This window comes from Camellia sinensis, chromosome 4 (genome assembly GCF_055761805.1).
Source record: "Camellia sinensis isolate YWXY chromosome 4, ASM5576180v1, whole genome shotgun sequence".
Taxonomy (NCBI): Eukaryota; Viridiplantae; Streptophyta; class Magnoliopsida; order Ericales; family Theaceae; genus Camellia; species Camellia sinensis.
The window spans coordinates 70,503,643-70,516,798 of NC_138964.1; the positions used below are offsets into that span (position 1 = coordinate 70,503,643).

The 13,156-nt window shown below is 45.9% G+C and overlaps 1 long non-coding RNA gene across 1 annotated transcript; it reads left to right on the forward strand.

Moving 5' to 3' along the window:
• The first annotated feature begins 12,150 nt into the window (after positions 1–12,150).
• On the forward strand, positions 12,151–12,831 carry LOC145823366 (uncharacterized). Its single transcript, XR_014365645.1, has 3 exons — positions 12,151–12,279; positions 12,360–12,458; positions 12,667–12,831. It is a non-coding gene; the product is annotated as an uncharacterized LOC145823366 (long non-coding RNA).
• Positions 12,832–13,156: the final 325 nt, after the last annotated feature.

Sequence of the window (13,156 nt, forward strand, 5' to 3'; positions counted from 1 at the left end):
GTCTGAGTGACTGCCATGATAACATGCTTACCATGAGGCTATGTGCTTATGTGATATACCTGCCTGAATGCCTGTGGGTGAAGGTTGGATTATCTGAATTGGAATAATGCATTGACTGTGAGTTTTAAGCTCGCTTGAGAGTGGCAAACCATCACGTTTTCTAAGCCCACCCAAGGGTGGCAAATCCACGTCTTAGCCTACTTGCGGGTAGCACCATCAAACCATTTTCAAAATAAACAAACATGAGATGTGTTGTTCCAATTCAGGTGATCCAGTCTATACTTGTATGCTGTGCGCATCACGTACTAAATCTAGGCTAATAACCGGAATAAGAATGCATAATGTTTTCAAAACTCGATATCATGGTTAGTAGAGGCCAATCTTTGACCGGGCGAGCGGGGGTGCTCACGAAGTGACCTTCCCCAATCGTACCCAAGTTCCCCAACCGAGGCAACTTTGGTGATGATGGACACTTGGCCTTTGGCACGTGTCAGGGTTTCCTAAATTCCTCCAAAATAAAATATTTAGGTTGCGACTCTATATCTGGCAAAGCAGTCCATGTTTGGCACTTCTTTCTAAAAATCTATTTTCCAAAATGATTTGCCAGATTTGGACTCTTTGATGATTCATCGGTCTTGCATTGCACTCTGCGAGATTAGATATAGGACCGTGACTTTTGAGTCTGAACTGTAGTGAGCCTAACGAACAAAACGGGATTTCCTCCCTGGGACGCTCGGGGATGTCTACAATTGGGAAACCTATTTGCCTATGGTCGAGTTTGTATACAACAACGACTATCATTCGAGTATCGGTATTTCTCTTTATGAAGCTCTTTATGGAAGGAAATGTTGATCACTGATTTGTTGGGCCGAAGTAGGCGATAGACCATTACTGGGACCCAAACTTGTGCAAGAGACGACTGAGAAAGTAAAGTCAATTCAATAATGGTTGAAAACTGCACAAAATCTTCAAAAAAGTTATGCAGATGTCAGAAGAAGAGACCGAGAATATGAAGTGAGTGACCATGTGTTTATCAAAGTGACTCCAATGAAGGGTCAGACATGGTTTGGAGTCAAGGGTAAGTTGGCATTGTGGTACATTGGTCCTTATGAAATCATTGAGAAAATCAATCTGGTGACGTATCATGTAGTCTTACCTCCAGTTATGGAGAATATGCATAATGTCTTTCTTATTTCGATGCTTCGAGACTATTTACGGGATTCGTTACATGTGATTGAACTAACACACCTACTTTTGAAAGATGACTTCATTTACGAAGAACGACCAATACAAATTGTGAACCGTTGGATCAAAAGATTGAGAAACAAAGAAATCCCATTAGTGAAAGTTTATTGGCAACAACATGGAAGGACATATGCAACTTGGGAAACAAAAAAAGATATAATAAGAAGATATCTGGACATGTTTCCATTGGACTCCATATTCTTCCGAAATGAAGGTACTTTATGTTTGGAGGACCAAATTCTTGAAGAGTCGAAGACTATAACAACCCCAATCCATAATTAGCTGTAGACGTCCCCGAACGCCCCGGGAGGAACGAGCTCCCGTTCTGTTCATATTGGGGTCACTACAGCTCGGACTCTTGAATGTCACAGTTCCTAATCTGAACCAAAGAGTCCAAATCCAGCAAATCGTTTTGAGAAACAGATTTTTGAAAAGGTAGTGCCAAACATGGACTGCTTTGCCAGATACAGAGTCGCCACCTAAATATTTTATTTTGGGAAATTTAGGAAACCCTGACTCGGTGCCAAAAGGCCACGTGTCCGTCATCACCAAAGTTGCCTCGGCTCGAGAACTTGGGTACGATTGGGGAAGGTCACTTCGTGAGCACCCCCACTCGCCCGGTCATAGACCGGCCTCTACTAACCATGATATCTATTTTTGAAAACATTGTATGTGTTCTTAAACCGGTTATTAGCCTAGGTTACTATGTGATGCTCACAGCATACAAGTATAGACTGGATCGCCTGAATTGGAACAAAACATTTTATGTTTGTTTTTGAAAGAGGTTTTGCTACCCGCAGGTAGGCTTTTAAACATTTGATGATTTATTCCAATTCAGATAACCCAACCTTCACCCACAGGCATTCAGGCAGTTATATCATATAAGCATATAGCCTCATGGTAAGCATGCTATTCATGACAACACTCACACGCATGCAAGGATGCTAAAGCATAAAGCTTACCGAGTACTCCAAGCCAAAATAGAAACTTTATTAGAAATCACGCATGATCCTAAGTATACAAAAATGCCTAATGCAACACATGCAAAAATGCAGACTATAGCAGGCTCGGCTGTTCTAAGATGGTATATGAAATGTTACAACTATCATGTATTCAACTTTGAAATTGAAAGTACGATGCAGTTAGTATGATGCGCCGAGCCTGGTGCATGCAATACAGATGAATGATGCAAACATACTGTCATACTGTATGCTAATTTAAACATGCCCTAATCTAACCATCAAAAGCGGATAAATAAAAGGGAGAAAGACGTGGGGTTGGAAGACATGCATCACACTCACGCACACTTATTACAGTTGTACCCTCGCACAGAGGGTCCGAATAAATAATACAGTCCGAATATTACAGGCCCGAATAAAAAGAATATTACAGTCCAAAATATTACAAAATTCTAATTAATTAATGAATTAACTAAGAAAGCAAATAAAACTGGCGTGCAAGCCAGGGACTGCCTTGCTTCTGATGGATGATGCATGTCCGGATTGTCTTGCGCGGAAATCCACCGGAATGCCCCAATTAGCCTCTGTTTACACCTGTTCTTGAAATGCGTGCCAAACCCCGAAAGGTTGCTGATTCTTCGTTTTGCTGCAACAGAGAGCAGGAAAGGGGCATAGCAATGTATTTGCACAGATATATGCATGTCTCGATCTTCGTGCCACGAATCACGCATACCGAGGCATGATGGCCGAGGAGTCGAAATGCACAACTCAATATAGGATGAATGCACATGAAACTACAGCTAAAACCTAACTCCATCATGGATAATCCGGAGTGTCGGTGACTGGGGAATTGAGACACATTCCGTCACTCGGAGTACGAAATGTACCTCGTTTCCCGTGCCCGAGCTAACTCCTATTCCGGACACGATGTAATATGCATCACATGCATGAAATGCAACTAAGATGCAATCTTAACATACAGAATACAATGAAAATGAGATGCCTCGAAATGCGTACACACGGGCACGCAAACCGAGGCGATAATAAATGTAATGAAGATGAGGTGCCTCGAAATGCGTGCACACGGGCACGCAAACTGAGGCGATGGTAAATGTTATGGAAATGAGGTGCCTCGAAATGCGTGCACACGGGCACGCAAACCGAGGCGATGATAAATGCAATGAAAATGAGGTGCCTCGAAATGCGTGCACACGGCCACGCAAACCGAGGCGATGGCAGAATGCAATGAAAATGAGGTGCCTCGAAATGCGTACACACAGGCACGCAAACCGAGGCGATGGCAGAATGTGATGTAATGACATGAAATGGACAAATGGGCTTATACCAACATGAGTGAGCCTCAGCCACACTCACATCGGATGCCGGCGGATAAAAATGAAGTACCTCGAAATGCGTGCACACGGGCACGCAAACCGAGGCGATGGTAAAATGTGATGAAATGACATGAAATGGACAAATGGGCTTATACCAACATGAGTGAGCCTCAGCCACACTCACATCGGATGCCGCGCGGATAAAAATGATGTGCCTCGAAATGCGTGCACACGGGCACGCAAACCGAGGCAATGGTAAAATGTGATGAAATGACATGAAATGGACAAATGGGCTTATACCAACATCAGTGAGCCTCAGCCACACTCACATCGGATGCCGGCGGATAAAAATGAAGTGCCTCGAAATGCGTGCACACGGGCACGCAAACCGAGGCAATGGTAAAATGTGATGAAATGACATGAAAATGACATGCAAACATTCTAATGAAATTTCAGCACTAAAACATGGGGAAAACAGCCCCGGGATGAGGCGAAATGACATGAAATGCAAGGAATTGTCCCGAAATGCAACATTAGGCACCCGAAATGGCCTATAGCTATGCCAAACATGCACAATATGAACATGCAATGCAAAGACAGAAGCTAGACAGTCCCAAAAAAGGCACTTTCACAGTTATAAACATGGCCAAACAGCAAGCATAGGTATGGCAAAAATAGCATGCAAGAATAGGGGCCAAAAGAGGAGTAATGAAGCAAGTGATATAAGAAAAATCCAAACTGAAAAATTTCCTTCTACAACACTGAAGAGGGACCAAAAATATGAATATTTACAGTATATGGCAGATCTCAAATCAGTATACAAACATGATAGAAATGTGATGCAAAATAAGGCTCAACAATGGCTATAACATGAAGTATACAAAATATTCACCAAACAGAAAAAAAGTGTGAATGAAACATGAATTATAGGCCAAAATAAGGTCACTTTCAGTTCGGACCACGGTCAAAAAACAGAAGGAAAGAGGGCTGCCAATTTATGCAAAAATGGGGCCAAATAAGGGGTATAACTACAAGTGACATATGGAGACACCAAAAAATGTTGAGCCCTTCTCCAAAGTTGAAGAGGGGCTCAAAATAAGCACATTTACAGATCACATCATGCTCAAAAACAGATTACTCATGAGCCAAAAATAGCATGCAAAATTATGACATACAAGAGGATCAATGAAGCAAGTGTATCATGGAGGGCTCAAACAGGGTTGAGCCCTTAATGAAAGGTGAAGATGAGCTCAAAAGAGGGCCCTTTTCAGTTAGGGCCGGAGCTTGAAACAAAAAGGAAGTGGGGCTTACAAATAAATCAAGAAAAAGGGTCAAAAGGGTAAAAGTATTACTTACCCTTGAAGACTCAAACTTTTGTTGCTTCTTGGACCAATTTGCTGCTTCTTTGGCCTTTGAGAAACCTTCCTTGTTGCTGGAAATGAGATGGTGGTGGTAGAGCTTGGTGGTGTAGAAGGAATGATGGTTAGGGACTTAGGGTTTTTTGAGGAATTGAGAAGGATGAAGATGGAGTTCTATATGGAAGCTTGAAGATGAAGTTTTCTAACTCCAACAAAGGAGGCCACCAGCTGGTTATAAGTGTTCAAAAGGGGGTGTAAAGGTGGGGGAAAAGGAGAGCAAAATTCCCCCACGAAATATCCCCCAGATAAAGATCTTTTCTGGGGGATATTGTCCCACAGCTGTAAAGTGCACAGTGTCAAGATCTCGGCCGGCCTGGTACTTTTGTTGCAGGTGGCCAGCCGGCCACACCCCCTAGCCGGCCGGCTAGGGGTCAAAAGGTTCAATGAGATTTTCTGGCCGGCCACTAACTGGTGGGGTACTCCTATGTGTGTACAACATAACCATGTGGTTAAAAGTCCGAGAAAATGGGTCCAAGGGGTTCAACATTGGCTCGGAAAGAGGGGGTCAAAAGGGTCAAGTTGAATTACTGGCCGGCCATGAACTTTTAGGGTCCTCCCAGGTGTGTAGATCCCAGATATGTGGTTGAAAGTTCAAGAATGTGGGCCCAAGGGGTTCAACATTAGCCCGGAAGAAAGGGGTCAAAAGGGTCAGGTAACCTTAATGGCCGGCCACCAACTTTTAGGGGCCTCCCAAGTGTGTAGATCACAGATATGTGGTTGAAAGTTGGCAACATTAACTCCAAGGTGTTCAACATTAGCCCGGAAGTCAGAAAAACGGGCGTCGGAGGGCCTCGGAGGAGATATAACTGGCTGCTGCAACAATTGCTGGCCTCCCGTCCTTCAGTGACCTTCCCCACGATAAAACAGAGGTACCTGCCAAAAATGAACGAAAACCGTTGCAAAACGAAAGTTCCGGGGCCAAAACACGCAGTTCGGGGTCCCGAAAATGGGCTGTTAAGCACCAAAAGTGGCGTTCGGCCACGAAGTGGGTTTCTCAGCCCCCAGTGTTCCTCAAAAAGGAGAAAATAGGAAGTATGCCAAAAATTAGAGCAATAGGAGATGGTTAAACGGTCCCGAACCGAGGCACACGGCCTAACGGCTCCGAAAACCGGGAACTGGACTCCGAAATGGGAAAAATGGCCTACGGCCACCGAACGTAGCCTACGAACATTGAGAGATGGTCTACAGGACCTCTCCCTCCCCTCAGGAAAAGAAACAGAGAAAACCGAGTCTGGTTCGCAAACCGAGACAAGGCACAGAAGAGGGTTCGGAAGTCCAGAGGCAGGGCTCGCAGCCGCGACTCTGAGTCTTCTGAACAAGCACAACATGCAATATCACCGAGTGCTCAACTGGTGATGTCTGAGTCTTAAGTCGGTCAAAAATGGGGTGTCTACAGTTGCCCCTCTTTGACAGAACTCGGAAGTCACAAGTGACGGGAGTGAATGTCAAAGCCCAGAGACGACCCATTTTTGACAAGGCCGAAGACTTAGACAAACGTATAAGATAAACAGAAATGTGCCCGCAGGCATGCCCGCAGGCAGGGGGCAAAATGCAAATGAAAATGCAAGAAGATTTTGAAGATTGGACTTATACGCTGCGCGAAGCCGGTTTTGAAAGTTGGACTTATACGCTACACGAAGCCGGTTATCACTCATGATCATGCGAATGCAGCAAGCTGTAATGAAGCAAGTATTCGCAAATAGATGCAACAGTTTTAAGCAAGAATGCAAAGCAACAACTACATTTCATGCAGTTAAGAATGCGGAGGATTATTCAATCCCCGCCACGTCTCACACGGAGAAGATACGATACCTGCGCGATTCGTCTGGTCGCACCAGCCTCAATTGAACCGTACATACAATATCGTGCCTGCAAAAGAGAGAAATTGCAACAAGTACAATATGCTATATATCTAATGTGATTCTGGAAGTTCGACACACACAGTGCCGGTGAGTGAATGCATCGCAATGCAAAAGTGGAACATGCGTGACAATGTATGCTCAAACATAGAAGTATGCCAATATCAAGAAACGTGCATGTTGATGCAGGTATGTTCATGAAAATGCAAGATAATGTAACACGAGCATGAATCAGGGTGCCCGTTTGTCGTGAAACAACGAGTACGGAAATGCGCGTTTCGGCGAAGGCGACTCGACCACGGCCTCCGACCCACTTCCCTGAAAGGTTACAACTTATTCAAAAGGGATAGACTTTGATTTCGATGAATGATGATGAGACACATGTCAGACTTTGAAGCCGAAGTCCCGGCGGAGCAATTTCGCGACCGGAAGTGTACTTTTCTTGAACTTTTTCAGGTCCCGGGAACTCCGATCTTCCTCAAAATTTGCAGGGAGCTAGGTGAGCATGTGGGGAGCATGGCCGGCCGTTTATCTTCCCAAGGGGAGGTGGCCAACCGATTTTCAATAAAGCTAATGGCTGGCCGGCCATTTCTGCAAAAAGCAGACAGCTGGCCGGCTAGGAAAAGAGGCCGGCCGGCCATGTGCTTTATCCGGGGGTATTTTGGTCTTTTTCGCCCCCTTTTTGCATGCCTCTTCAACCAAGACTTGAGGCTTATAAAAGGCAGCCGAAGTCCCTTCATTTCTTGCCTCCTTCAACACTTTCCTCTCCAGATTTGAGTTTCACGCGCGTTTTCCAACGCCCCGTGCAAATTGTTTTCGCAAAAACATTCAGTTTCAAGCACTTTGAAGCGATTAAATCCCGGCTTCGGAGCTTCTTTTCGCACTTTCGCCACTTGAGGTAAGTTTGTCTCAATATTTGGAATATTTTCTCGGGGGTTGACTTTTGTTGACTTTTCATTTCCCGAGAGTTGACTTTTGTTGACTTTTTCCAATTTTGGCTCATTTTGCTCATTTTTGCTTCCTTTTGCAGATTCTTTGAAAATGGCGGGCCGGAGATGATTTCAATCCCATGACTCTACCCCCGAGGACCCGACCTTTCATTCCCGGGAGGTACCGTCCGGCAGCACATGCCCTCCCTCGTGCTGTCTTCCGTCACTTTACCAGTTTTGACGAGCGAGCACCCGGGGATCTGCTTCTCAGAGAGCCGGAGCAGCATCTCTCTCATGAGGCCCGAGAGGTATTTACTTCATTTTCTGTATTTCTCGTACATTTCAGTACCTTTGCCATGCTTAAACACGCAGCTTTGCTTATGACATAGTACTTTGCTTGCATCTCGAACATGTAGTTTAAACATTCGAATTTCTGAACACTCGGCTCATCAATTAATTGCGAACACACAACCCATATTAGAACACACGGCTCAAACACTGATTTGTCGAACACACAGCCCGAATTCGAAAGTGAACACACAGCCCACACTTTAACTGAAAGTTGAACACGCAGCCCAAAATTCAAATTTTCTGAACACGCAGCCCACAAATTAACTGAAAGTTGAACACGCAGCCCAAAATTCAAATTTTCTGAACACGCAGCCCAGGTAGATAGTGAACACGCAGCCCACAAATTAACTGAAAGTTGAACACACAGCCCAAAATTCAAATTTTCTGAACACGCAGCCCAGGTAGATAGTGAACACGCAGCCTAAAATTCAAATTTTCTGAACACGCAGCCCAGGTAGATAGTGAACACGCAGCCCACAAATTAACTGAAAGTTGAACACGCAGCTCAAAATTCAAATTTTCTGAACACGCAACCCAGGTAGATAGTGAACACGCAGCCCACAAATTAACTGAAAGTTGAACACGCAGCCCAAAATTCAAATTTTCTGAACACGCAGCCCAGGTAGATAGTGAAAACGTAGCCCACAAATTAACTGAAAGTTGAACACGCAGCCCAAAATTCAAGATTTCTGAACACACAGCCCAGGTAGATAGTGAACACGCAGCCCACAAATTAACTGAAAGTTGAACACGCAGCCCAAAATTCAAATTTTCTGAACACGCAGCCCAAGTAGATAGTGAACACGTAGCCCACAAATTAACTGAAAGTTGAACACGCAGCCCAAAATTCAAATTTTCTGAACACGCAGCCCAGGTAGATAGTGAGCACGCAGCCCACAATTAACTGAAAGTTGAACACGCAGCCCAAAATTCAAATTTTCTGAACACGCAGCCCAGGTAGATAGTGAACACGCAGCCCACAAATTAACTGAAAGTTGAACACGCAGCTCAAAATTCAAATTTTCTGAACACGCAGCCCAGGTAGATAATGAACACGCAGCCCACAAATTAACTGAAAGTTGAACACGCAGCTCAAAATTCAAATTTTCTGAACACGCAGCCCAGGTAGATAGTGAACACGCAGCCCACAAATTAACTGAAAGTTGAACACGCAGCCCAAAATTCAAATTTTCTGAACACGCAGCCCAGGTAGATAGTGAACACGCAGCCCACAAATTAACTGAAAGTTGAACACGCAGCCCAAAATTCAAATTTTCTGAACACGCAGCCCAGGTAGATAGTGAACACGCAGCCCACAAATTAACTGAAAGTTGAACACACAGACCAAAATTCAAATTTTCTGAACACGCAGCCCAGGTAGATAGTGAACACGCAGCCCACAAATTAACTGAAAGTTGAACACGCAGCCTAAAATTCAAATTTTCTGAACACGCAGCCCAGGTAGATAGTGAACACGCAGCCCACAAATTAACTGAAAGTTGAACACGCAGCTCAAAATTCAAATTTTCTGAACACGCAGCCCAGGTAGATAGTGAACACGCAGCCCACAAATTAACTGAAAGTTGAACACGCAGCCCAAAATTCAAATTTTCTGAACACGCAGCCCAGGTAGATAGTGAAAACGTAGCCCACAAATTAACTGAAAGTTGAACACGCAGCCCAAAATTCAAATTTTCTGAACACACAGCCCAGGTAGATAGTGAACACGCAGCCCACAAATTAACTGAAAGTTGAACACGCAGCCCAAAATTCAAATTTTCTGAACACGCAGCCCAGGTAGATAGTGAACACGCAGCCCACAAATTAACTGAAAGTTGAACACGCAGCCCAAAATTTAAATTTTCTGAACACGCAGCCCAGGTAGATAGTGAGCACGCAACCCACAATTAACTGAAAGTTGAACACGCAGCCCAAAATTCAAATTTTCTGAACACGCAGCCCAGGTAGATAGTGAACACGCAGCCCACAAATTAACTGAAAGTTGAACACGCAGCTCAAAATTCAAATTTTCTGAACACGCAGCCCAGGTAGATAATGAACACGCAGCCCACAAATTAACTGAAAGTTGAACACGCAGCTCAAAATTCAAATTTTCTGAACACGCAGCCCAGGTAGAAAGTGAACACGCAGCCCACAAATTAACTGAAAGTTGAACACGCAGCCCAAAATTCAAATTTTCTGAACATGCAGCCCAGGTAGATAGTGAACACGCAGCCCACAAATTAACTGAAAGTTGAACACGCAGCTCAAAATTCAAATTTTCTGAACACGCAGCCCAGGTAGATAGTGAACACGCAGCCCACAAATTAACTGAAAGTTGAACACGCAGCCCAAAATTCAAATTTTTTGAACACGCAGCCCAGGTAGATATGCATGTAGTTTATTTCACTTTATTGGCACGCAGCCCATTTCATCTCATTGGCACACAGCCCAGTCATTTTTTATCTCATTGGCACACAGCCCATTCATTTCATTGGCACACAGCCCATTCATTTCATTATTTGACACATGTATTCATTCTGAATGCAGGTTTGTTCCCGCAGTGTGCGGGGATATGGTTCCACCATTGTGCGGGATTGGTATGCTGAGCTCCCAGAGGGCGTCAGAGACTTGATAGATTTGGCAGGATTCAGACCCTTCTGCGTCGGGTTTTCACGTTGTCCTGCCAGGAGGACATTGATGGCAGCCTTGGTAGAGAGATGGTGGGACACCACCAATTCCTTTCATTTCTCTGCTACCGGGGATATGACCATGACCCCTTTTGACTTCGCTGTATTGACCGGCCTTGACGTCGGAGGTTGGTCCATCCCCTACGATGAGGATATGGGCGAGTGGGAGGCCGCCTGGATGTATCTGTTGGGGGCTCGCCCGCCTGTTGATAGGGTTTCAGGGAGAGTCCGATACACTTGGTTCTCCTCCCATTTCCGGCGGGCGGAGATGGTGCCTGAGAGTCCCGAGGAGACGGGGCAGTACGCTCGTGGTTTCCTTATGCTCCTCTTCGGGACTACCCTGTTCGCCGACAGAGGGAACACCGTCGGGCTATACCTGTTGAGCGCTCTAGTCGACCTATCACAGGTCCATCGATATGACTGGGGTGGCGCCGGCCTTGCTACCCTTTACTTTTATATGAGCGCGACCTCCCGCGGGCGGGGCGATTTGCTTGGCGGCTACTGGAGAGCCTGGAAGGTACTTTTTTGTCCCCTTGATTTACATTTCTGCTTTTCATCACTTGTACATTGCACACACGGCGCACTTTTACAGTCTGTATTTTGCTCTCAGCATTTCGTACTTACATTCTGCATTGCTTTTCTCAGCTATGGGTCTATGTATACTTCCCATCATTAGCCCCAGAGCTGGAGGTGGTAGGGATTCCCATGACCCCATATTCATTGGTGTTTGAGGGCCCACACCGGCCGAGACCTCGAGAGACCCTCCTTCGCCTGCGACAGTACTTTGACACTGTGCGACATCCAGAGGTACTTCAGAACTTTCAGTTCTTTTCATTTTCATCTTCGATTTGCTCTGTATATTCTCGATTTCTGGTTGGTTTATGCATTCATCATCCGCAGATTACATGGCAACCTTGGGCGCCCCTGGGTGATGGTCTCCGGCATCAGTATACCGGAGCGTCGGACATTTCCCAGTATAGGGTCCTGCTTGAAGGGCCGGTTGGCAGGGCCTGGTTCCTGGGGGAGCGCTTCCTGCGCCAGGTATGGGGGTATCTTTCTCAGGATATTCCCGCAGTACCCCCAGCCAGTATGCGGACTGCTGACAGACTCTCTTACTCGGAGGTAGTCGGCGCCATGCTGGGTACTGATGCTTTGCTATATATTGAGGAAGGGGACTACGCCACTTACCGTCACATATATTTGATGCCTCCATTGACGGAAGCTCGTATCCCAATGATGAGGCCTGCCGGTATGTCATCCTCGGGCCAGGCTCAGGCTCGGGCTGCACACGCCCCTTATTCCAGCAGGGCTGGTACATCTAGAGGTGGGAGTAGACCGGTTCCTCCGGCTCTGTCGATTCATCCTCATCTCGGATGGCCAGATATGCCGACTGAGTTGATGGCGTGGCAGTATGGGGCTATCTCTCCGACCCCGATCCCGCTAGAGCCTCCGATGCCCAGTGATCGATACGCCATTGATCCGGACTCACCGCCGGTATGCTCCACTTTTTCATTTGTCATTCAGATGTTTAGACACTTTTCTGTTCACTGACGATTATGAGCTCATTTTTGCAGCCATCGCGAGGGTACATGGAGGAGGTGGTTGGACTGGTGGCCACACTCGAGGGCATGGTCCTGCGTAGGGAGGCACAGTTGTCTGTCGCGGGCATCCAGGTACCTTTCAGTTTTCTGGCATTTATCATACTTCTGATGACATGCTGATTTCTACTGCATCGATAGACTATTTGTGTAGAGCACATCTAACACACACCCCACTTGGACACTGTATTTATATGCACCCACTTCATGTAGCCTTTGCTTGTATCTGCATCTGATGTATATATTTGGACTGATGTATTTGAATTGAACTCTTTGTTTTCAGATGCCTTCATGGTCAGGTCAGCCGCAGGCCAGGCCATCTGGGCCTCATTGGGGAGCTGGGCCATCTGGGCCTTTTCAGGGGGCGGGGCAATCCCGAGGAGCTGGGCCATCTAGGCCTTTTCGAGGAGCTCGAGGGGGACCTGTCCGCAGACGCAGGGCTCACGTTGTGGAGGTGGAGCCAGAGGAGGAGGAGGAGGCCACAGATCGTCAGTCCGAGACGTCTGCCGGGGAGGAGGAGGAGGAGGCTGAGGGGAATCCTGAGGATGACGGCGCTGACTCAAATGATGATGATGCTGTAGAGGTTGTCCCGCAGAAGAGGATGAGGAGTGCTTCTCGTTCCCGCTCCCGAGGACTTTGATGTTGCTATTTCCTGCTTTATTTTTCTTTTTTTCTAGTAGTTTGTAGCACTTTGCACATTGTTAGGCAGTTTTATTCTTTGTAAAACTTGTACCTTTGTTTGTTGTAAAGCATGATGAAATGAAATAGCTTTT